Genomic DNA, 23,599 nt, shown 5'->3' with positions numbered 1-23,599 from the left:
AGAAAATTCTATATCACACCATTTGAACAAGCTTCTCCTTGACACCGGAATGATGGAACCACTCCCAGCCCAGTGAAGGTCTGGGTCAGAGGTTGCCCAATTCCAGTCACCTGCTTGGACCTCCGTTGTTTGGGGGCTGGAACTCTGTTTTTCTTTGTCATTGTATCCCCAATACCTACCCCATACATGCTTCATAGTGAGAACTCAAGGAATATTTGTTGAATGGGTAAATTAATTCATTCACCATCTCTTTGGATATCCTGTCATGTTCCAGGTGCTGTGCTAGGCCTTCAAAATGATACAGAAATGACCCCATTTGGAGAAATCAATCCCAGGTAATTTACCATCTAAAAAGGATGATAAGATGCGCAAATAAATAATTATAACACATGAGGACAAGTTTATCATTAGTATTAATTCCAGAGATCTGTCAACAAGTGGTATTTGAAAATGTACAAGACTGAGAATGCTTGCGTCATTGGACATCAGGATTCTGGGTGATCTGGGAGATGGGGTAACTGGACAGAGAGGTCAGCAAGTGGAGCTTTTCTGAGAGGGCACCAAGAACCATTCCAAGGGTGGGCTCATGTACTGGTGGTCTCTTCCACTCAGACTGTGAGCTTCATGAGGGCTGGACTGTATCTTATTCAGCTGTACACCCGAATGCCTTACACAACAACTGACAACTAGTAAGAAATCAACAAATGCTGAAAAGATGAATGTTGTTATTGTTGTTGGGTGCCATCAAGTTGATTTCTACTCATAGCAACCTAATGTGACAAAGTAGAACTGCCCCCATAGGGTTTTCTAGGCTGTAATCTTTATCGAAGCAGACTGCCTTCTCTTTCTCCTGTGGAGCTACTGGGTGGGTTCAAACTGCCCACCTTTCTCTTAGCAGCTGAGAGCTAAACTGTTGCACCACCAGGGCTCCTTAGAACGAATGTTAGGAACCCATAAAGAATCATAATAAAAGAAAACATCTATTGAGAATTTAGTATGTGCCGAGCATTTCATATCCACCTCCTTAATTAATTATATCAGTCAGGGTACAGTCAGGAGACAGAAACCATACAAGTTATTTGAACAGAGAATTTAATGTAAAGAATTGCTAGCTAGGTAAAGAGTAAAATGAGAGTTCTACTAATGGAAATAGCAACTGCTGGAAGCAGCTACTGTTCTAGGGCTGAGGGACCAAAGGAAAAAAGTTAGAATTACTAAAACTTAGACACTTCGAGGAGGGGCCTCGTGGAGCTGAAGTTCAGATTGCTGTGGGGGGACTCTGCGTGGCTGGTGCTGATTTTTCTGATTTGGGTGTGATGAAGCTGATCCTCCTAGTGTTTGGAAAACTGCAAGCTGGATCCAGCTGCTGCTATAAAAAGAAATTCTGCTCCTGAGATAAAAAAAAAAAAAAAAAAAAAACAGGGCTGGGGTGACGTTCACAGAGAACAGACAGGAAGCTCCCATGAAGCAGAGGAAGGTAGCAAGTCTTGTCTTTCCCCTCCAGCTGTGCAGTTTCCCTCTAGCATCCCCATGGGCAGAACCTAAGAGGGAGCCAGCTGGCAGAGCTGAAATGTGGTTTGCAGAGACCCAGTCCCAGCATCACAAAGCAGAGCACAGAAAAGTGATTTTGGAGCTGAGACACCGAGGCTTAATAACTGGCGCATGAATCTTCCCATCAACACTGTGAGGCAGGCACTAATATTAAAAAAAAAAAAAAAAAAATAGATGGAGGGCCCCGAGAGCCTAGAGAAGTGAAGGTGACTTGCCTAACAAGTGGAGTGGCAGAGCCAGGTATGTTGGCACCAAGGAGCCCTGGTGGTGCATTGGTTAAGTGCTCAGCTTCTAACAAAAAGGTTCGAACCCAGCCACTCCGTGGAAGAAAGATGTGACAGTCTGCTTCTCTAGAGATTACAGCCTTGGAAACCTGATGGGACAGTTCTGCTCTGTCCTACAGGATAACTATGAGTCAGAATCGACAGTAATGGGTTTGGTTTTTTGGTATGTCTGGACCAGATCTGAAGTCAGTCTGTCTGCTCTTAATGGCAGTACTTTACCAACTTTTCACATTTTTATGTTAAGGTCCTCCAAGATAATGAAGAAGTTGGTGGATAGAAGAGATTTGAAGTCCCAGTGTTCACTTGAGTTGGCAGCTGTGGGTGGGGAGGGTGGGCTGGGTGATTCAGGCATCACCTACAAGAGTAGGGAAGCAGGTGTGGGGCAGTCCTGACAAATGTCTCCCAACACACCATCGAGTGTCCACCAGCTTTGATCAGCATTGCTTTGAAGCTGGTAGCTCTTGCCACTGACCTTGCCAGTCCCTGAAGAAAATAACTTTCTTGTTAGAGACTGGGAGAAATAATCTCTCACTTTGCTGTCCTTTAAGAATGTTGATCTTTATTCTCTGACTAAAAATTTAGCCACCCAATCAACTCCTCCCTATCCTTCAAGACCCAGCTCAGGTATCGCCTCCCCTGAGAAGACTTCCTGATCTCTACAAAGCCAGTTTCTCCCCTACCAGTGCTCCCACAGGACTTGGTACAGACCCCTGGATGGGGTTTACTTGTCTATATGCCATATTAGACTGTGGGCTGAAGGCAGGCCTGGGTCAATATAGACTCTGGATAAGGTAATATAGTCCATGAGTGCATATAAAGTGCCTGCTATGTATCAAGAACTATATTAGGTTGGGAATCCAAAGACGAATGGATATAATTCAGAATAGGCTCATTAATGTTTATTCAATGGATATCTTTTGCCTTATTAAGAAGTCAGTTTCAGGGGAATTTTTATTCTTTGGAATGTGCCATCCCTGTGGCTGGATACTGTTCAAAGGGAAGAAATGAGCTCTGACCTTTGATTTATTGCTCTGGAATCCTGGAGCAGGGGGCCCTTTCTGTTACTTAGTATGTCTCTCTGGTATTCACCAAGAACAGTAAGAAAAACCCAAGGGAAAAAAGTGGGCAGGGGGATCGTGAATGACATAAACAAATGACTACTTAAAGGAATCGGGCTTAAAGCTGGGGAAGCAGGGACAGGAAGTTTAGATTAGCTTCCGCACCTTTCCTCCAGACCCTTTACCTTGCAAGAAAAGTCAGCCGCTCAACGTTGAACTATAAAAATCTTGGGTCTGGACTTTGATGTGTCTTCGTGCCTGGCCCCAGGGGAAGAGATGTAAAATGAAAGACCTGGGTTTTAGCTGCTCTGAATAAAGGTTGCAAAGCTGTGGCCTGGATCTACTCCTGAAGATGATGATGATGAAAATGATTATGACATTTGTATAGCACATTACGGTCTGCAGTGTTTACACATGTCCCATCCTATCACAACCATGTGTGTTGGGAAGGTCAGGCATTGTTTCTCCTATACTAAAACTCACATGGACAAACTGGCTGCCTGCCAAATTGCCCAGATTCCAACCCTGGTCCTCTAACCCCACACTGAGGACCTTTCCCCCATCCCAGAGGTCCTGTCATCAGGGCTCCTCTTTTCACATGGCGCCTAGACACTGGGAGAAAGGATTCTCCACGTTACTTCACCAAGGTTTTGATGTCCTATGACTTCCAAAATCACACAGAGCGATCTCTCTTAACTTTTTTTAATTAATTATTAGTTCCAAGCTATTTTATGGAGCACCTGCCACGTAACAGGGAGCTCACTGTCTAGTGGGGAAGACTGACAACAGCCAGACAATTACACTTCAGGGTGATGGCTGAAAGTAAAGAGGACTTGAAGCACTTACTAATGAAAATCAAAGACCACAGCCTTCAGTGTGGATTACACCTCAACATAAAGAAAACAAAAATCCTCACAACTGGACTAATAAGCAACATCATGATAAATAGAGAAAAGGATTTCGCTTTACTTAGATCCACAATCAATGCCCATGGAAGCAGCAGTCAAGAAATCAAATGGCATAGTGCATTGGGCAAATCTGCTGCCAAAGGTCACTTCAAAGTGTTAAAAAACAAAGGTGTCATTTTGAGGACTAAGGTGCGCCTGACCCAAGTCATGGTATTTTCAGTTGCCTCATATGTATACAAAACTGGACAATGAATAAAGAAGACCAAAGAAGATTTGATGCATTTGAATTATGGTGTTGGTGGAGAATACTGAATATACCACGGATTGCCAGAGGAATGAACAAACGTGTCTTGGAAGCAGTACAGCCACAATGCTCCTTAGAGCGAGGATGGTGAGACTTTGTCTCACACACTTTGGACATGTTATCAGGAGGGACCAGTCCCTGGAGAAGGGCATCATGCTTGGTGAAGTAGAGGGTCAGTGAAAAAGAAGACCCTCAATGAGATGGACTGACACAGTGGCTACAACAACGGGCTCAAACATAGCAACGATTGTGAGGACGATGCTGGATCGGGCAGTATATCATTCTGTTGTATATAGGGTCACTGTGAGTCGGAACTGACTGGACAGTACCTAACCACAACAACAACAAAAAACTTTCTGATATTCTCTGCTTTTGGCCGTGATCCATCTGACATCAGCAATGATATCCTTCATTCCATGTCCTCTTCGGAATCTGGCTTGAATTTCTGGCAGTTCCCTTTCAATGTACGACAACTGTTTTTGAATTATCTTCAGCAAAATTTTTCTTGCGTGTGATATTAAAGATATTAACAAAGACGTTGAAAAGGCATGTGAGCAAGATGGAGAAAGTCATGGTATGAGGGTCAGCTGCCTATCACCCACAGCGGAGGCAGTGCAAGAGGAAGTTGACTTTGAAGGCCTTCACACGATCTGCATTATGTCTCAGGAAGGAGGGCAAAACCGTGGAGGGGTTTTTTGCATGGAGCTAGACTGTCTCAAATCCCAGCTTCTTTTCTTTCTAGCTGTGAGATCTTGGAAAATTTTTACTCTTTAAGTCTTAGTTTCCACGTCTCTAAAATGGGCATAGGAATACAACCTCCTTCCTTGGGTTGTTGTGGGTGTTATGCACGGATATCTGGAAAGCACGATGCCTGGTCTAAGTAAATCCACTTCTTCAGCCACTGTACTTACACATGTAGGTTCCGCCATGAAGGTTAAGAGGTGGAATGAGAAGTTGAGGAATCTCTTTCCCTATAGAATTTTCTGCCTGAAACGACCGGTGTGGGCTTGTCCAATGGCAGGAGCATACCCCTTCCCTTTGTCACCCTGAGAGACTCTGTGGAGAAGGAGGCTTTCAGAGTCACCTGGCTGCAGACAGCCTTATTAATAGGAGTGTGTCCATAAAGTTATTTAAAATTAACTTCCAGTTGGGTGGTCAGATCACTTTTTATTGTCTTCCTCTCAGGAGAGTTCAAGAACTCTCATAGTTTCTGTTTCATTACAGCAAAACAGTCATAACAGAAAGATCCATTGCTCTGTGTAACTTCCTGAGACAAGGATGCCCAGGCTGTCTGCGAGCTCTCACAGCCAAATGCCACCCCCATCAACCTCCCACCTCCACCCTCTACAGTGTCCTTGGCAGATAGTCACCCAGTCTTAGCCCCAACACTATCACAGGGGTCTCCATTCTCCAATAAGAGGAGCCTGCTTAGGGCAAGAGTACCAGACTTGGAGTCCAAAGGACTGAGCTTAGGCAAGGGCTTTGACCTACAGCAAAGCCCTCACAGCCCATCTAGCTCAGACTTTTGCTTCTGTTTCTGAATACCTTAAGAGAACCCCTGCCTAGAACAGGGGCCTTGTAACGAAAAAGGACTTTCTTCCATCTCTAAGTCCCCCTTCCACACTCATTCTTTTCCCTCTTTGTATTTCTTACTCACTCCACCCCCACCCATTGTGAACATACCCCTCATTTCCCCGTAAGATCCTCTCATCATCTTTTGACTTACTGAAATCTTCATTTCCCCTACAGCCCTTCAGGAGAAAGTTGCCCTCAGACCCACATCCTACAACTCTGAGGCAGAAATGATGAATGGATTGTCCTGGCTCCTCATTGTCACTTCTAGACTTCTGCTGCATCACCTTTTATGACTAGCCTCCGAAATCACTTGGCATCACTGCCACTCAGAGGTGGATTAAACAGTTTTTATGCCATGTGCTGGTTTGCCCTGAGCAAGGTATGCATGGGCTTTATTGTATTTATTTGCTAATCTGTGGTGAGTAATTTCACATGGGTTTTACCACTTCTTTGACATAGTGGGGGACAGGTGAAATTGTGCACTGCAGATTGGTGGGAAGCCACAGTTGGGTTGGTGCATACATTGCTTACTGGGTGTCTTGGTTATCTAGTGCTGCCATAACAGAAATACCACAAGTGGATGGCTTTAACAAAGAGAAATTTATTTCTCTCACAGTCTAGTAGGTTACAAGTCCAAATTCAGGGTGTTAGCTCCAGGAGAAGGCTTTCTCTCTTTGTCGGCTGTGGAGGAAGGTCCTTGCCCTCAATCTTCCCATGGTCGATGAGGTTCTCAGGTGTAGGGATCCCAGGTTCAAAGGATGCGCTCTGCTCCTGGTGCTGCTTTCTTGGTGGTATGAGGTCCCCACTCTCTGCTTGCTTCTCTTCCTTTTATCTCTTGAGAGAGAAAATGTGGTTCAGCCACACCCCAGGGAAAATCCCTTTACCTTGGATCAGGGAGGTGACCTGAGTAAGGGTGGTGTTACAATCCCATCCTAATCCCCTCAACATAAAATTACAATCACAAAATGGAGGACAACCACACAATACTGGGAATCCTGGCCTAACCAAGTTAATACACACATTTTGGGGGGGACATAATTCAATCCATGACACTGGGTTATAATTCAATCCATGACACTGGGTAATCCAGCCCTGCTGCCACTGTACTTTATCGGTCTAAGCAGTCATAAGCCCACTGAATCATGAGAAAGGGAACATCCCACTTCTCAGTGGTGGGATGGTGGTGAGGTCACATAGTAGAAGAGCATGTGGGATGGGAAATATTGTTGCAATTGTCTTTGAAAAATACAATCAGCCACAATCATCAATCGTCTTCCAATTACTGAATCCATGGGATGTGTTTCAGTTAATAACTTGATCTCTACTATATTTGTTATTGAGGATCATTCCCTTCTTCATGATGCTGTCTGCATCCTTCCATTTGTATGACCACAATTTTCCAGTTCTAGAGAGATTGTCCACCCTCCTCCCCCATCTCCTTCAAACATGCTTCTGTCCTCCTCCTAGCAAGGATGTCCCCCAAGGGTCTATTCTCAGCCCATAGCTTATCTCAATCTTTGGCTTCTCTCCCACAGCTTCAATTACCATCGATAGGATGTTAACTTCCAAAACTATTCTACCACAGACCTCTCCCTAAGCATCACACATATAAACCCATCACCCTGGTGAATATGTCCAAAGACACCTCAACTTTTGCATGTCCAAAGTTAAACTCACCATCTTCTGCCCTAAATGGGCTCCTCTTCTGATATTCTTTACCTCTCTTGAGGAATATCCATTTGCTCAAACTCTGACTCCTCCTTTTCGCTCACCCTTTACATCTAATTACTTACCAAGCCATGCTCATTTTATCCTTGTATTTCTGCAGTTTTTATTTGTTATCATTTTACAAATGAAGAGATTAAGAATCAGAGTTATTTTCCAAGATTAAACGGTTATGATCCTTTCATTATTTTATACATTAATCAGATATTTACTGAGTACAACTAAGTTCCAGGAGCTGGAATGAAAAAGCTTGTAAGACATGGTCCCTGAGCCAAGGTGTTAATACTTTCATGGGAGAGATGGGCAAGAAGGCAGTAGATTGTTATAAGGTGTGATAAATGCTGTGATTGTGGGTGGCATGGGTACTTAACAGGGGCAACTAATCCAACCTGGTGTAGGAGGGGTGAAAAACCAAAAAAGCCAAACTTGTTGCCATTGAGTCGATTCCAACTCATAGCAGCTCTGTAAGACAGAGTAGAGCTTCCCCATAGGATTTCCAAGGTCATAGCTGGAAACCCTGGTGGTGTAGTGGTTAAGTGCTACAGCTGCTTACCAAAAGGTCGGCAGTTTGAATCCACCAGATGCTCCTTGGAAACTCTATGGGGCAGTTCTCCTCTGTCCTATAGGGTCACTACGAGTCAGAATTGACTCGACGGCAGTGGGTTTGGTTTTTAGTTTAATCTTTACGAAAGCAGACTGCCATATCTTTCTCTCATGGAGTGGCTGGTGGGTTCGAATCACTGACCTTTTGGTCAGCAGATGAGCGCTTTAACCACTGTGACACCAGGGACCTTAGGAGAGGTGAAGGTGGGGCCTATATTAGTTATCTACTGCTGTGTAATAAATTACCTCAAACTTTAGCTACTTAAGCAAAAAGGCATTTATTATCTCACAGTTTCTGCGGGTCAGAAATCCAGCTTAGGTGGCTGCCTCTGGCTCCCGGCCACTCACAGGCTGCAATCATGGTGCTGACTGGGGCTGCCATCATCTCAAGGCTTGATCGGAGAGGATTTGCCTCAAAGTGTACTCATGTGGCTGCTAGCAGGCCTCAGATCCACGCTGGCTGTTGGCCAGAAATAGCATCAGTTTCTTGCCACATGGATCTCTCCATGGGGCTATCAGAGCATGGCAACTTACTTTCCCCAGAGCAAGGGATAGGAGAGAGAGAAGAGCAGAGAGGGAAAAGGAGAGATAAGGAGAGACCAAGATGGAAGCCACAGTCATCAAAGGTCTTCCACAGTCTTTTTTGTATCCTGATCTTGTAGGTGACACCACATAATTTTGCTGTGTTCTAGTTGTAGGAGTGATCCATGAGGTCCAGTCCATACTCAAGGGGAGGGGATTACACAATGGCATCAATACCAGGACAAGGGGATCACTGGGGCCATCTCAGAGACTGCCAACCACGAAGGTTAAAGAAAATTTCTTAGAGCAGATGACACCTGAAATAGGTTCAGAAGAACTTAGAGAGGCGAAGAGCTATGTAAGGCTGTCCCAGACAAAGAACGCCAAATGTGAAATAACCTGGAAGTGAGAAACAGCCTGAGGTTTGAGGAATTGCAAGAATTTCAGCAAGTTTGGAGTGTAGTTTGTCATCTATGTGGAGATTAGAACGGAAGTTGATATTGTTGAGATCTGTTTTATGGCTAGTTCTGTCATCTAATGGATCAAGCGTGCTTCCCAATGTAATGTCATCTGCAAATTTATTACGTGAATTCTTTGCTTAATATGCTACTGTTCACTCTGTGTTTTACCTGAGTTTTAAATACTTAATTAACACTGAATGTTTCACACAGACAACAAAGCTTCATTATGTAATAAAATATAGAAATTGAACTTACAAGCTCTTCATCTTAACAGAAAAGTCAAAAATACTCAGAAAGGTTTTCCAGTAGAGCACATTTATAAATCATTGCAAATGTGAAGGGCATCATTAGGATTTCTATTTATCAGCAGGCACTTTGGCATGTATTTTTTTTTAATAAAATGCTATATTAAAGTATAACACAGAGAGAGGCTATACTTCAATATAGCACTTTATAATAAACACAAGCTCAATGAATCTTCAAAAGTAACATAGTCTTGTAACTATTTGCAATGTATTTTAAATGTTCTATTTAAAGAATAGAACATTGTTCTTGTTGTTAGGTGCCATCGAGTTGGTTCCAACTCATAGCAACCCTATGTACAACAGAATGAAACATTGCTGGGTCCTACACCATCCTCACAATCATTGCTATGCTTGAGCCTATTGTTGCAGCCACTGTGTCGATCCATCTCATTGAGGATCTTCCTCTTTTTCATTGACCCTCTACTTTACCAAGCATGATGTCCTTCTCCAGCGACTGGTCCTCCTGACAACATGTCCAAAATACGTGAGACATAGCCTCGCCATCTGTTATGGATTGAATCATGTCTCCCATGATTCAACTTGGCTGGGCCATGATTCTCAGTATTGTGTGATTGTCCACCATTTTGTCATCTGATGTGATTTTCCTATGTGTTGTAAATCCTATCACTATGATGTTAATGAGATGGGATGGCAGTTATGTTGATGAGACAGGACTCAATCTACAAGATTAGATTGTGTTTTAAGCCAATCTCTTTTGAGATAGAAAAGACATAAAAGAGAGAAGTGAGCAGAGAGACATGGGGACCTCATACCACCAAGAAAGCAGTCCCAGGAGAAGAATGTGTCCTTTGGACCTGAGGTTCCTATGCGGAGGAACTCCTAGACCAAGGGAAGATTGATGACAAGGACTTTCCTCCAGAGCCAACAGAGAAAGAAAGCCTTTCCCTGAAGCTGATGCCCTGGATTTGGACTTGTAGTCTACTAGACTGTGAGAGATTAAATTTCTCTGCTAAAGCCATTTACTTGTGGTATTTCTGTTATAGCAGCACTAGATAACCAAGACACCATCCTTGCTTCTAAGGAGCATTCTTGTTGTACCTCTTCCAAGGCAGATTTGTTCAATCTTTTGGCAGTCCATGGTATAGTCAATATTCTTCACCAACACCATAAGTCAAAGACGTCAATTCTTCTTTGGTCTTCCTTACTCATCACCCAGGTTTCGCTTGCATGTGTATGAGGTGAGTGAAAACACCATGGTTTGGGTCATGCGCACCTTAGTCTTCAAGGTGACATCTTTGCTTTTTAACACTTTTAAGAGGTCTTTTGGAGCAGATTTACCCAATGCAATGCATCTTTTGATTTCTTGACTGCTGCTTCCATGGGTGTCGATTGTGGATCCAAATAAAATGAAATCCTTAACAACTTCAATATTTTCTCTGTTTATCATGATGTTGCTTATTGGTCCAGTTATGAAGATTTTTGTTTTCTTTATGTTAAGGTGTAATCCATACTGAATGCTGTAGTTTTTGATCTTCATCAGTAAGTGCTTCAAGTCCTCTTCACTTCAAGAAGCAAGGTTGTGTCATCCACATAATGCAGACTGTTAATGAGTCTTCCTCCAATCATGATGTCCCATTCTTCTTCATATAGTCCAGTTTCTGGGGTTATTTGTTCAGCATACAGATTGAATAAATATGGCAAAAGGATACAACCACGACACACACCTTTCCTGACTTTAAGCTGCACAGTATCCCCTTGTTCTGATTGAATGACTGCCTCTTAGTCAATGTACAAGTTCCGCATGAGCACAATTAAGTGTTCTAGCATTCCCATTCTTTGCAATGTCATGCATAATTTGTTATGATCCACACAGTTGAATGCCTTTGCATAGTTAATAAAACACAGGTAAACATCCTTCTAGCATTTTCTGCTTTCAGCCAGGATCCATCTGACACTGGCAATGATATCCCTGGTTCTACATCCTCTTCTGAATCCAGCCTGAATTTCTCGCAGTTCCCTGTCAATATATTGCTGCAGCCACATTTGTATGATCTTCATCAAAATTTTACTTGCATGTGATATTAATGATATCATTGGATAAATCTGCATTCAGTTGGATCACCTTTTTCGGGAATAGGCATAAATACGTATCTCCTCCAGTTGGTTGGTCAGGTAACTGTCTTCCAAATTTCTTGGCATAGATGAGTGAGTGCTTCTAGTGCTGCATCTGTTTGTTGAAACATCTCAATTTGGTTCTGTCAATTCCTGGAGCCTTGTTTTTCACCAATGCCTTCAGTGCGGCGTGGACTTCTTCCTTCAGTACCATTGGTTCCTGATCATAAGCTACCACCTGAAATGGTAGACTGTCGACCAATTCTTTTTGGTATAATGACTCCACGTGTTCCTTCCATCTTTGTTTGATGTTTCCTGTGTAGTTTAATATTTTCCCAGAAATTCCAAATTAGTCTCTGGATGGCGCAAATGCTTAAGTGCTCAACTACTAGCCAAAAGATTAGCGATTCGAACCCACCCACAGATTCCTCGGAAGACAGGCCTGACCATCTACTTCCAAAAAGGTTACAGCCTTGAAAACCCTGTGGAACAGCTCTACCCTGCACACAAGGGGTCGCCATGTGTTGGAATTCACTCGATGGTGACTAACCACAAAAAATAGAACATTACCACTCCAAAATTTCCCTGTGCCCCTTCCGAATCACTAGCCCACTTCTCCAAGCATTATCACTATCCTGACTTCTATTACCATAAAGTAGTTTTATCTGTTTGAACTTTATATAAACAGAATCATTTAATCTATACTGTTTGCACTTAGTAATTATCATTGATTTTTGTGAGATTCATCAGTGTTGTTGCTCGTAACAGTAGTTGGTTCATTTTCACTGCTGTATAATGTTCTATTATATGACAAAACCACAATTTATTTATCCATTCTACAATGGACAGAAACTTAAATTTCCAATTTGGGTCAATTACGAATAGTACTACTACAAACATTCATGATTATGCCCTATATTGTTCATATTCACAAATTTCTGTTGGGCTTATACCTAGGAGTGGAATTACTGGGTCATGGGTATATTGCAATGGCAACACAGTGGTTAAGTGTTTGGCTTCTAACCAAAAGGTTGGCAGTTCGAATCCACCAGCCACTCCCTGGAAACCCTATGGGGTAGTTCTACTCTGTCCCGTAGGGTTGCTGTGAGTTGGAATCGACTTGACGGCAATGGGTTTGGTTTTGATTTGTGTATACTATATTCAGCTTTAGTGAATACTGACAAACAGTTCTCCAAGGTGAGACTTTAAAAGTGACGCTTTCTACCAACATTCTGTATTATGCAGATTCTTAGTTTCAAACAGCAGAACACATTTTGGCTAGTTTAGTAATTAAAAAAAAAAAATTTTTTTTAAGGAATTATTACAGCATAGCTTGATAATGTAATAGTTTTAGAATTTCTGGTAAGATCAAAATGACTGAATTTTAAACTACCTAAAAATATTACCCTTCCAGGAGCAATATTTAATAGTTTCACTTGCTCTACATCCTTGCTAATACTTCATATTATCAATATTTTTCTATAAACTATCCTAAAGGGTGTGCAGTACTATTGAGGTTTTAATTTATTAAAACCTCTCATTTCAATTTGCATTTCCCTGATAACAAATAGTATTGAGCACTTTTTCTTATGCTGGATCTTTTAAATATCTTCTTTTGTAAAGTAAGTTTTTGTTCATTTTTCTATTGAATAGTGTTTTTCCTATTGACTTGCAGGAGTTCTTTATATATTCTGAATATAAATTCTTTTTCACTCTCCCCATTGAAAATTGGCATTTATTCCCCTCTCCCTTTGAATCTAGGCTTGTCCTGTGACTGCTTAACCGACAGAATGTATTGGAAGTGATGCTGCCCCGGTTCTGGACCTAGCCCCTGACGGAACTGCAGCTTCCACTTCTTCACTCTTGGAAGACTTGCTCTTGGGACATTTGCTCTTAAGATACCAGGATATGAAAAGGTGAGCCACGTAGAAAAGTCCCATGTAGGTACTCCTGGGACAAAACTCTGGCTGAACTATCAGCAAGTAATCACCATTAGCTGCCAGCATGTGAAAGCGCCATCTTGGCTATTCTAGCCTAATCAAGCTCTAGGTGACTCCAGCCTCAGATGACATCATGTGGAGAAGATCTGCCCAGCTGAGCCCAGTCAACTCACAGGTCCCTAAGGGAATAAACTCGTTGCTGTATGTCAACAGGTTTTGATGAGCAAGAGTTCTTAATTTTAATGTAGAACAATTTATTTTTTTCAGGGTTATGCCTTTTGTGTCTTCTTTAAAAGTAGTTGCTTACTTCAAGGACAAGATAATTCTCTTACGTTATCTTATAAAAGCTTTAGTGATTATTTCTCACATTTAAATCCACATAATCTGATTTTTGTGTATGATGTAATGTAGCAGGGTATATCCTTTTGATTTAATAATAATGATAACTTTTTTGAATTTAGAGTTAAATGTGCAGTATAAAACACCAATACAGTAGTAATAAAACATTACAAGTAAATGAGAGAAAACTTAACCCCCCCCCCCGCCCCATATTATTTTACTATCACCAGCTGGTCTCAAAGCCTTGGTGGTTTATTTATTCATTCATTCATAACACATTTATCAAGACCAAGGATTTATATTTGTATGTACCAGGATCTGAGCTAGGTGCTGAAATACATTAAATGAGACATAGGCCTAAACTTATGCAATTACAATATGGGACAAATGGGCAATAAACACATAATTAAAGTTGTGCTGAGTATTATGAAAGAAAAGCAGAGATGCTATAAGAGTGGAGACCAGAAACTCCTTAGTCTGGGGCTAGGGGTGCATCAGTGCGATTTCTTGCACAAGTGATATATGAGACTTGTGGGATGAGTATTAACTATCTAGACAAAGAATCAGGGTTAGGTTCTTCCAGGTAGAAGAAAACACAGCATGTGCAGAGGACTTTAGGCAAAGAATAATCTAGTGTGTTGGAAGAACTAAGAGGAGTCTCATCCAGCTAGAGTGCTAGGATTGAGGTCAAGGAGGACACAAGATGAGACTGGATAGGCAGGGCCTAAACTTGTAGGACTTCTTAAAGGATTATGAACGTTATCCCAAAAGCAACGGGATGCCATCAAAGGGTTTTAAGTAGGGGAATGGCATGATCAAATTTGTGTTTTTTGGAGATCTTTAAGGCTTCCTTGTGGTCCAATTGTTAAGCACTTGGCTGCTAACTGAAAGGTCAGCAGTTTGAATCCACTGGTGGCTCCAAGGGGGAAAGACCTGGAGATCTGTTCCCATGAAGATTACAGCTTAGAAAACCCTATGGAGGCAGTTCTACTCTGTCCTATAGGGTTACTATGAGTAGGAATTGACTCTACAGCATACAACAAAAATAACAAGGCTTCCTTTACACAAGGTAAAATATGAGCAGTACCTGACTTAGGTTTCAAAATGCCATCATGGTTCCAAGGAAGGAGAAATCTCATTGGCATCAGGAAAGCCTTCATGGAGGAGGTGCAACTGGACAGTGGAAGTAGGACATAGGAAGACTCTGTGTGTGTGTGTGTGTGTGTATTGAAGGGCAGAGAAGGAACAGTCCAGGCAGGAGGAGCAGCCTGCACTCAGTCACAAAACTGGAAAAGTTCGGGACATGTTTGGGGAATGGCTAACTGTCCCACCAGGCTGAAGGATAATGGGAAATAAGATTGGAAGTGTAGGTTTTAGATGTGAAGGGTCCATAAGACAACAGTGAAGAATATAAATGATGCCTTAATTTGGTGGGTGTCTTAGCCTAGGTGCCCTAGCAAACAGAAAAAAAAAAAAAGGCAAAAGCCTATGTGCAAACACTTTATGGGGAAAGCAATCCCAGGGAAGCCAGGCTGAGGGCAAAGTGGAGTGAGGAAGCAATGAGAGGACAGCACATACTAAGGAGTGCATTAAGAAGCAGACCACAGCTTTGTGACAAGGTGGATGCTCAGTCTCATGGGAAATCTTCAGAAAGGCTGAAGTCCAGTGGGATGGGGAATAGGGGCTTGTCAGTGGAGAAGGAAAGAAGAAGACTATCTGTGGGTTTTCATCACCTCCTCAGGACACTCACATTTCTGCATTTCAGCACATTTGGCACTGTCAGGTTGTGCCTGAGAGTGACCCCAGGGACCAGGAGCAGCCACCATCAAGGCTCCTTGGCTTGTAGCAGCTGTGGGAGCCCAGATCTGTGACTACTCCCAGCACATAGCAACACACACATGTGGGTCTGGGTGGGGCACCCACTGAATCCAGTCCAGAAGGCCATGTGGACCAGGGATGCTGAGGTCAGGGCTCCCTTTGGGATGACTCGCATTTAGCTTAGTGACGGGCATGAGGAGCCTGAATGAGTGTGGTAGTTGGAACAAAGCCTGAGCCTGGGGAGAGCTTGCAGGAATTGCAGGGCAGAGAATTTCTGTGCCAGCTGCATTGTCCTGAAACAGATGCTTAGATAGCTAGGGGTGTGGAAGACTTATTGAGTAATAACATACTTTGGATATGTTATGAGGAGGGATCAGGCCTTGGAGAAGGACGTCATGCTTGGTAGAGAGTCAGCGAAAAAAAGGAAGACCCTCTATGAGATGGATTGACATAGTGGCTGCAGTGGTGGGCTCAAGCATCGGAATGATTGTGAGGATGGCCTGGGACCAGGCAGTGTTTCATTCTGTTGTACGTGGGGTTGCTATGAGTCAGAACCGACTTGGTGGCACCTAACAACAACAACAGCAACACCTATGAAAGAAAAGAACGGGAAGCAGAGCTGGGCTAGGAGAGCTGTGGACAGAGATGCGGACTTGACACACTTTCTACCAGTCCCCTGGGGAGCTTCTGCAGAAATGGCTAGGCCCTGTACCACTGCCTTGCTCTGTCATGGGCTGGGGGCTACCTGGAGAAGAGCGAGAGAGACCTCAGCTAGAGAGGTGAAGTGGTGGGTACTAGGGCCCATTTGTACTGGCTTGCAATAGCAGATTGTTAAATTTTCAGAAATTTTATCTGCCAGTTGTTAAATACAGCCATTATTAAGAATTAAATTACATAAGCTTACAATTAAATAAAATACCTCAAAAACGAGAAGCCTTGATGGTGCAGTGGTTAAGCACCCAGCTGCTGACCAAAAAGGTCAGCAGTTTGAACCTACCAGCTGCTCAGCAGGAGAAAGATGTGGCAGTCTGTTTCCATAAAGATTACAGCCTTGGAAATCCTATGGGGCAGTTTTACTCTGTTCTGTAGGGTTGCTATGAATTGGAGTTGACTTGATAACAATGGGTATACCTCGAAAACAAATGTAATACAAATGGAAAATAAGCACATGAAAAGTTATTTAACATCATTAGGCATTAAAAAAAAAAAGTGTTGCAATTGAGTTAATTCTGAGTCATAGCGACCCTACAGGACAAAGTAGAGCTATCCCATAGTTTCTGAAGAGCAGCTGGTGGATTCAAACTGCTGACCTTTTGATTAGCACCAGGGCTCTTAACCACTCTGCCACCAGAGCTCCTCATTAGCCATTAAGGAAATGCAAATTAAAACTATGATGAGACGCCTGTACACATACCTATTAGAATGGCTAAAAAAACTGGTAATAACAAGTGCTGGAGAGGATGAGGAAACCCTGGTGGCACAGGGGTTAAGTGCTACAGCTACTAACCAAAAGGTGGGCAGTTCGAATCCACCAGGCACTCCTTGGAAACTCTACGGGGCAGTTCTACTCTGTCCTAGAGGGTCACTATGAGTCGGAATCACTTGACGGCAGTGGGGTTTCAGAGAGAATGAGGAGCAACTGGACCTCTCATACATTGCACTAATATACAATTCACAAAGAGGTCGCCCATGTCACTGAAGAATGAGTGTTCTGATGTACATGTTTGTTGTTTTACTTTTGTACTAATCTTTAATGTAAACAAAAACATCAACCAACATTCACATCAGAGTCATACCCATTTTTGAATTGCAGTCATAGGTTGGATGTAAGAGTTGGGCAAAAAAAATCAACAAACGCTTTCTACGGGACTCAGTTGGCTATATGGAATGTACAATAAAAAGTATTATATATTTTATCATTTATAAATTGTGTATTACACATTCTTTATATCAGTAGAATTTATAATGAACTGATGTACATATAATGTGTGTGTAGGTATCATCATATATATAGGTATACACATATATATATTTTGTTGTTGTTGGGTGCCATTGAGTTGATTCAGAGTTGATTACAGTGACCCTATATGACAGAGTAGAACTGCCTCATAGGGTTTCCTAAACTGTAATCTTTAAGGGAGCAGATCACCAAGACTTCTCCTGTGGAGCCACTGGTGGGTTCAAAGTGCTGAGCTTTCAGTTAAAAGCTGAGCACTTAACTACTGCACCACCAGGGCTCCTATACATGTGTGTGTGTATGTGTGTGTACACATGCACATTTTCTTCCCAGAGAGCTGGCTGTTAAACATTTACCAACATCCCACTGACTGAGGCAGACCCCACAGAAGTTCACGATGCTGCCTGTGGCTTGGCAGTGCTTTCTTGATTCCGCTTCTGAACAATACATCTTCATGTCTGCTACAATTTCCACACCTGTTAGAGAGAGGGGGCTTAGCCTTTAGAGTCACCGAGATTCGGGTTTGACCCCACCTCCCCAATCTACCAGCTGTGTGTCTTCAGGCAAGTGGCGCTGTTCCTCAGGATCCTCAATAGGAGAACAGTGGTTAGTTCAGTTTTGTTGGGAGATCGCAATGAGATCTTGTATGTGAAATGTTTAGCTCAGCGCCTAGCACATGGTAGATGGTGAATACACGTTAATCTTCCTACAGTCTACCCCAAATCCCGGCAAGAGTGGGGGCGGGGAAGAACTCCATTCTCTGTCCACTGCTCAGTCTCTGATTACAGAGGTGTAAGCTCTAAATTGCCTTTAAAGCATGAGCACTCCCCCGTCTGCAAGGCCAAGCTGGGCCCTGCAGTGGAGATGCCCAAACCTGAGATTCTTGCTGCCTGAAAGGGGCAGACAAGGGGTCTACTTTCCGATCTAATGCTAGTTGCTTTCCTGCAAGACAGGAAAAAAAAGACAATGCTCCAGCTGCTGTTTCTGTGTCTGTGGCTTTTTGTCTTTCAGGGGTAGAGGAGTGAATGCTTGGGAGTGGGTACATTTGCTCAGCCCATTTTTCTCCCCGTTTGTTGATGCCCTAATCTGGGATTCAGCAGCCTTGGATGCCCCAATTCAGATCATGCTTCCTCTGACTCAGCTTTTCCCTCAAGAGACAGTTCCCTCTGAGTCATCAGGCTTAAATTCAGAAGTACTTTCGAGGATAACCGTCTGGCAGGCTCTCTCCATCTTCCCAGGAAAGGTGCTATGTCTCCACACACCAGTGCTAGGCCAGCCCTATGCTAACTTGGCTCAGATGCCCAGTAACCAAGGAACAAATTTTTTAATGAGATCAGGGAATGCCGAAGAAAAAACTCCAGGATCAGGGGTCTGAATAGCTGGGTTTAAGTTCCGACTTCACTTCTTAGCTTGGGCTATACCTTAGTTAATTACCCAACCCATCTGAACCAGTTTCCTCTTCCCCAAAACGGACAGAGTAACGCACACCTTATCCATCTCACAGGGGAGTTGGGAAGGCCAAATGAAATAGCGTGAAGAACCCGAAACCAGAGATCACAGACTCCTGGGCCGAGGGCTGGATCTGATCCATAGACTTACTCCATTTGGCTTGAACAAAGTAGGCCTATGTTAAAATAAGCTGCCAATGAATTGGAAGACTTCACTTAAGTATCTGGATTTATGGCTTCATTAAAAAATGGGAAGACTGGCAATATTAACTCCCTGTCCTGGATGGCAAAAATGACTAGAACTAAGTAGTAGCTGCTCCCTTTACTTTGGGCAGGAGCCTGGATCTATTCTCAAGTTTACCACAGTCCCCACCACTCCCTACTCTCTCCCAATACTGGGGCCAAGCTTCTGTTGCCATGGGGCAACTGATTTACTTCTAATAAAGCCCTATTGTTGTTAGTTGTGGTAGAGTTGGCTCTGACTCATGACGACCTTATGTATAAGAGAACAAAATGTTGCCCGGTCATTGGCCATCTTAATGATCATTGGTATGCTTGAACCCCCTGTTGCAGCTATTGTGAAGTGCCTTCCAACGCAGGGGACTCATCTTAGAGCATTATATCAGACGATATTCGGTTGTGATCCACAGGTTTTTATAGGCTAACTTTTGGAAGTAGATCACCAGGCCTTTCTTTCTAGCCTGTCTTAGACTGGAAGCTCTGCTGAAACCTGTCCAAGTGGCCCTGCTGGTATTTGAAATACTGGTGGCATAGCTTCCAGCATCATAGTAACATGGAAGCCACCACAGTAGGACAAACTGACAGATGAGTGGTGCTGCAAAGCCCTAGTGAAAATAAAACTGTTCTAATAACCATGCTTCTGTCAAAAAAAAAAAAAAAAAAAGCCTGGATGTATCCCTTACCCCGAATTATCCTCCCCTTCGGGGTCACAATGCCAAACCTCTTTGGCCAAGTATAACGTGTGCCAATGGGCCTTTTGAGAAGTGCAGACCGATGGGGAGCTGGGATCTGGAGCCTTACAGGTTCTGTTCCACTCTATCCCTCCCATGCCTGTTTGTCCTCATCTGTAAAATGGGTTAGTGCCAGTTCTTTTCTCTTAGGGTTACGTGCACAGAGCCTGGCACCAGGTGAGCTGGTCATTCAAGGGCAGTGATTGAAATGCAAATACTTAGAAGAGATAAAGAGGGTCACTGGAAGGTGGGAGTAAGAAGTGAAAGATTTAGCATTCCTGCGTGGGACCACAAGAATGACTGGGAAGAAAAAAAGGAAATGGACAAAGACTTAGGAGGAATAAAGGTTTTGTTACTTCGCCACTCACACCCCACCCGGGATTAGGAAAACCCACTGCGAAGTGTGGACACCTCATTGCACGTGGCTAAGTCATTACCTTGTCCGATGCTGTCACTCGCCCGTAAAACGAGGGCAAAATTCCTCCCGCACACACACACAACTAACTGTTGTAGGTAAAGATGAACTGAGATATATGTATGTCAAAGCACTTTGGAAATCTGAAAAGCGCTATACACAGGAGTTTTCTGGTCTCTTTTCAAAAAAGTTTTTCTTCCAGAGGCAGTCCAAGGGCTTTTTGAGTTTATCAAGGCTAAGACCCTCCCCCCGGTTTCGAAATTCTGCCCCTTCCTACACACCGAAGCCCGCGCCGCGTCAGGAGTCTTTTTTTTTTCTCTCCTAGCGAAGGCGGGGACTCGGGCGGTGTTGGCAGCTGGAGACACCGGGCGATGCCTGCTCTAGCCGTGCCGGGCCAGTCCCGCAACCGCGCCTAAACCGCCCGCGCCCGCCGCGGTGGGTGTGCCCCGCAGGGTGTGCGCTCGGAACCCACGCCAAGCCCGCAGGCGAGAGGGCGCCTGGAGGGTGTGCGCGCCCCGAACGCTGAGTGTGCTCCAGCCTGGGGTGCGCGCCCCGGACGAGGACTGTGCACCCGGAGGTTGCATGCGCCTCGAAGCCCGGGTGTGCGCCCGGCCGCTTCTCGCCCCAACTGCACGCGACCCCCGCAGCTCACCAAGGTAAGAGCCGTGCGACCCCCGCCTGGGGCAGTGCGTTGACTGAGGCGTCCCAGCACCCAGCTCTGGGCTACCCGAGTCTGGCGCTCGGCTGCTCCCCTCTCGCCTCCACCGCCCGCCTCGCCCTCCTCCACAGCGCCGCGTCCCCGACTCCCCTTAAGGCAGAGGCTGCGGCAATCGGGGCTGACCTCGCGCCCCCCTGGGAGCCTAGGGCGGGGAACCAACCGGGGAGGTGGGGGCCGACAAGACTGCGCGGGCTGCTCAAGGGTGGGAGCCGCTCCCCTTCCTGCCTCGACTTGGCTCCAAGCGCCTCAATTCTGGGGAGGGCGGAGACCCGCTGAGAGGCGGAGGCCGGTTGTCCTTGCGGCTCTGGCGGTGCAACCCCCGTCCAGCTTTTCTGAGCTGGGCGCTGCGGTCCAGGATGCAGCTTGCAGGACTGGAGGCACGCAACCGCCAGTTCCAGAAATGTCTGGAACTGTCCTCTTAGTCTAGTTACACAAAATTCAGCTCTCAGTTCCTACCCTGGGACCCCTCGGCCTCTGGCTGAACTTTCCAGCGCTCTGGTAGGGCCGCGACCTTGGATGGAGGCAGTGGAGCCTCGCGGGCTGGGTGCGCTTGAGGGTGGGGGTGGGGGGAGGCCTTCAGGCCACTTGGCGAGAATCTTTTCATCTTGCTTCTCCCCTAAGGTCAAACCTTTGACCCCAAGTACTTTCTTCCCTCTGAGTGGCCAGTTACGGAGTGTGGGAGTTGGAAAATCCAGCCACAGAGCCCTTACACCTGGTCTGCACCTGCTCTTGCCCTGGGCATCTGCCAGGGTGGCAGGAATGGATGGTCTTAGTCCCCCAGCACTCTAGGGTGCAGGCCTGGAGGGAGAGGAGGAGGCATTTTCCAGGAGAGAAGAAAAACATCCAGTGCCCCCTCCAGTGACTCTCTGAGGCCTGGGCAAAGTCCTTCCCTACTGAGCAAGTGTGTCCAGGGGAGAGCCAGAGGCAGCCAGTGAACAAGTTGAGAGGAGAAAGCATCTTGAATTAAACCCAGTTGCTAGGAACTTGCCTGGGTAAATCCAGTCCGGGTTCCTCAGAGTCTCTCAAATCATCCACAGAGGAGAACATAGTTATACTCTTGGAATAGAGACAGAGTCTGCTCTACTTTTGCCTTCTCAAGTCCAGTCCTCTTGCTCATGACCAACTCCTATAACTCTTACCTCCTGGATTATTTGGGAGGTGTGGGGGTAGTTACTTGGGGGAACGGCTCAGGGTTCAGACCAGACTTTCATTCAATCAACAAGTAATTTATTCTGTGCCAGGCAGTGGTCAAGGTAGTAGGATACAGAAATGAACAAACCTGACACTCACCCTCTGGCCTCATGGAGCTTGCAATCACAGTAGCCAAGACTGACATGAATCAATCACTCAAATAAATATAGAATTATGAATAGTTCTAGGTTGTTTGCAAGAAAAAAGGCTCTTAGAGGCTGTGATAGGTCCAGTAGTTGCTCCGTATGAAGGCTGATTGCACTTAACTAGATGCAGCGGGTGGGAAGGAATGGCATGTGAGAGGACCCTGAGGCAAGTAACAGAGACCATTAGAGGGATGGAAAGCTTGTGTTTACCGAGTGCTGACCAGAGTGCCCCACTGGGCATGCGCCTTAGCCCTGCATCTCATTGAGTGGGCCAACCAGGGCCCTCCTTTCTCTGCCATAATAATGAACAGTTGGAGTCCCCATGGCTGAGACACAGTGCAGGGAGAAAAAAAGGGAAATACTAACAGGCAGCTGGCAGAAGTCACACCTCATGCATGCGCTTACTACTGCGCCTTGGTTGGACAGCCCATGCCAGCTCCTAGTGCCAAGAGATGGCAGCTCTGTCCTCTCCTCTTTCCCTACTGCCCACTGAGCTCACAAAGATCAAGGTCTCTGCCCAACATTTAGGTAGATACATGCTGGGAGTGGTGGCTCACCCAGACTGTTAAAACTAGAAAGAACTCATTGCCTACCATGTAAAATTCCTTAGGGGGGCATACATGGCATTTCCTAAGCTGGGTCCTGCCTTCCTTTGAAGTCTCATTTCTGGCCTCTGCCACCCTTCCTCTCCATCCCCCTTCCCCCACCCTCCTCAGTGAGCAACCTGTATGTTCTACTCACACATACTTGCAGCACTTCCTGGCACACACACTACCTGTGCACACGCTGTTGTAAATGCTCTTCCTGCTTGTTGGCCCACTGAATGCACATGTAGCCTTCAATTTCAACATTAAGAGTGAGGTGTTCCCCTGGAAGGGCTTTCCTGACCAAGCAGAGTCAAAAGCTGCCTCTGCTTTGTTTCTGAAACTCCCTGGACATGCTTCTGTACCATTGAGCATGTGAAAAGTAGAACTTTTGTGTTCATATTTGTGTCTCAAGTGCCTACCCAGACCATTGCCATCGAGTCAAATCTGACTCACAGCGGCCCTACAGGACAGAGTAGAACTGCCCCCTAGGGTTTCCTAGGCTGCAATCTTTAAGGAAACAGACTGCCACGTGTTTCTCCTGTGGAGTGGCTGGTGGGTTTAAACTGCAGACCTTTTGGTTAGCAGCTGACCCCTTAACCACTGTGCCACCAGAGCTCCTGTCAAGTGCCCAGAAGGTGTGAACAAATGTTCATTGGACAGAAACCATCTTGTCCAGTACTTCTTAACTTATTGTAATGGG

General features: G+C 44.8%; 1 protein-coding gene and 1 long non-coding RNA gene across 3 annotated transcripts in view; one reads left to right on the top strand and one right to left on the bottom strand.

The window, feature by feature from the left end:
- Positions 1-6,205: 6,205 nt before the first annotated feature.
- Positions 6,206-21,034, bottom strand: LOC111750999 (uncharacterized). The gene is made up of 3 exons (XR_002786073.2): positions 20,910-21,034; positions 17,780-17,899; positions 6,206-6,514 (listed from the first exon to the last, which is right to left on the bottom strand). It is a non-coding gene; the product is annotated as an uncharacterized LOC111750999 (long non-coding RNA).
- Positions 20,734-23,599, top strand: part of KANK4 (KN motif and ankyrin repeat domains 4) — a 99,822-nt gene continuing 96,956 nt past the window's right edge. For both annotated transcript variants that reach the window (XM_003411150.4, XM_023549522.2), the window contains exon 1: positions 20,734-20,913. The gene's annotated coding sequence lies outside the window, so the exon portion shown is untranslated. The remainder of the gene's footprint in view (positions 20,914-23,599) is intronic.

Source organism: Loxodonta africana, chromosome 3, assembly GCF_030014295.1.
Source record: "Loxodonta africana isolate mLoxAfr1 chromosome 3, mLoxAfr1.hap2, whole genome shotgun sequence".
Taxonomy (NCBI): Eukaryota; Metazoa; Chordata; class Mammalia; order Proboscidea; family Elephantidae; genus Loxodonta; species Loxodonta africana.
This window is presented reverse-complemented; position numbering and strand designations above follow the sequence as displayed.